This window comes from Macrobrachium nipponense, chromosome 23 (genome assembly GCF_015104395.2).
Source record: "Macrobrachium nipponense isolate FS-2020 chromosome 23, ASM1510439v2, whole genome shotgun sequence".
Taxonomy (NCBI): domain Eukaryota; kingdom Metazoa; phylum Arthropoda; class Malacostraca; order Decapoda; family Palaemonidae; genus Macrobrachium; species Macrobrachium nipponense.
The window spans coordinates 58953858-58956357 of record NC_061090.1 but is presented as its reverse complement, the minus strand read 5'-3'; the positions used below and the strand labels follow the sequence as shown (position 1 = coordinate 58956357).

At 34.4% G+C, this 2500-nt stretch overlaps 1 protein-coding gene across 1 annotated transcript in view; it reads left to right on the top strand.

The window, feature by feature from the left end:
• Positions 1 to 259: 259 nt before the first annotated feature.
• Positions 260 to 2500, top strand: part of LOC135201168 (tyrosine-protein kinase receptor TYRO3-like) — a 129438-nt gene continuing 127197 nt past the window's right edge. The window contains exon 1 of the mRNA XM_064230048.1: positions 260 to 598. The gene's annotated coding sequence lies outside the window, so the exon portion shown is untranslated. The remainder of the gene's footprint in view (positions 599 to 2500) is intronic.

Genomic DNA, 2500 nt, shown 5'->3' with positions numbered 1-2500 from the left:
AAGAAACGAAGGAGAGATAGAGAGGGAGAGAGAGAGAGAGGAGAGAGGAGAGAGAGAGAGAGAGAGAGAGAGAGAGAGAGAGAGATGGTAAAAAGTAATATAACTACTGGTATGAGTTACTCAATAATGCCATCAGACTTCATATCAATTAAACAATAAGAAAGAGAGAGAGAGAGAGAGAGAGAGAGAGAGAGAGAGAGAGAGAGAGAGAGAGCCAGGCAAGCTCCTCAATGGCAGCTAGCTGTCAGTGTGGCAGTAGACACAGGGAGGATAGGGTGCTTTCTATTCCGTTCCGCGTGAACCTCGCGTTCAGTTGTAAACAAACCGCGAGCAACTTTCTGCAAATAGACGACGTCCTTCCCTCCAATTTTTATTTTTTATTATTGCAGTGTTTAGCAAACTCGACAAACGTCTGATAGAGAGTTGAGAGATCGTGAACTTTGGAGTCACTTGCTGAAAAAAAAAATCATCAAAGATTTGAATATCTCGGAATTATGTCGAAGAGGAGGAACATCTCTCGAATTTTGTGAGCCGTCTTCCAGAAGTGCCCTTTATTTTTTTTTTCAGGAGAGACCAGGAATGGATCAATTATAAAACGGTAAATAAATTTACCCTATTTTTTTTTAAATCAGATTTTTTTTTTTCATTTTAATCCGGTTTAGGTTTTATCCAAAAAGTTGCTTGGTTTTCAAAGAAATGTGACGAAATCATTCTTGTTATGTAGTGAGTTTAGAATTTCTAAGTTAGGTGTTTATATACAATTACAGAAATGGCAGCAACCCCAATAATAATAATAAAATAATAATAAAGTTTACCATATGGCTATAATCCTCATTTTATCATAATAATAATAATAATAATAATAATAATAATAATAATAAAATAATAATAATAAAGTGAACCATATGGCTATAATACTCATTTTATCATAATAATAATAATAATAATAATAATAATAATAATAATAATAATAATAATAATAATAATAATAATATTGAATAGATAAATAGAAATAATAATAATAATCCCCATTGTTATTATCGTACTTTTATCAACTCGAAATGGTAATAATAAGTAATGAACAGGTAATGTCATAACTGCTAATATTGTAATTATGATAGAACTACATTCTCTTAAATCCATCACATACCGCATTTTAGTATATTTTTGGCCATTTATTGAGTCAATTTTAAGTTATATGGTTAATAGAGACTCCAGAGCGGCCTGGTAATTTGTTTATATTAATCTCTCTCTCTCTCTCTCTCTCTCTCTCTCTCTCTCTCTCTCTCACACACACACACACCTGCTGTTTCCAACATTAGTTATGATGCACTTTCTCTTCTCTCTCTCTCTCTCTCTCTCTCTCTCTCTCTCTCTCTCACACCAGCTGTTTTTTACTTTTGCTATCGTGTTCTTTCTCTTTTTCGAAATCTCCTGCCCCCAACCCTCCCCCCCCCCCCCTACTCTCTCTCTCTCTCCTGCCGTTTCGAACTTTGTCATAGGAACCTCTCTCGTTTTCGCTCTCTCCCGCTTTCTCTACCGCTTTCTTTGCACCTAGCCCCTATCTTTCTCTCTCTCTCTCTCTCTCTCTCTCTCTCTCTCTCTCTCTCTCTCTCTCTCTCTTTTGCCGGTGCTACAATGCTTTTATAAAGATGAAATATAAAAAATGAATATTAAAAAGCGTCCTTTACAAAAAGTGAAAGCAATTAGGCTCAAGTATTCTCAGATGGAAATGACAGACCCTTATTAAAACGGCAAGATTAAGTATAAGAAGTCTTTCGCAATATAATTATTGCACAGTGAGAAAGATTGGGAGAGGATTTGGGTTTGAGAATTATAACCCCACCACCCCATCTCCCTAAGAATTAGACAAAAAAACAAGGGTTGTTTTGTAAAGAGAGATCCCATTATGCAATTTAAAAAAAAAAAACCCACCCCCAACCCCCATCTCCCCCCAAATTAGAAAAAAAAACAAGGGTTCTTTCGTAAAGAGACATTCTATTACAAAATTTCTAAATAGATCCTCCCCACGCCCCATCTTCCCGAAAATGAGAAAAAATATGGGTTCATTTTTAAAGAAAGGTCCCATTTCAAATTTTGTAACGAGATCTACCCCAAAATTAGAGAGAGAAAAAAACAGGTAATCTTTTTTTTTTTAAGAGAGATCCCATTAAAATAAAATAAAAAGAGATCCCGATACAAAATTTTTAAAGAGAGATTCCATTACAAAATTTTGGGGTAGAATATAATTATTTAGCATTATAACCCCACCTAAAAGGAGAAAGCCAATACGTTCTTTTGAAAGAGAGTTGCTGTAACCATTACGAAATATGAAGCTAATAATCAGGAAATCGGAGGATTTAGGACATATTGCAGAAATCCACTGAAATGGAAGCAAAGCTGAATATTTGTTGCTAAATAAGGATGCAAAGTTGAATATTTTACAATAAAAAAGAGATTCAGAGTAGAATATTTGTTACAAAAAATGATGCAGAGTTAA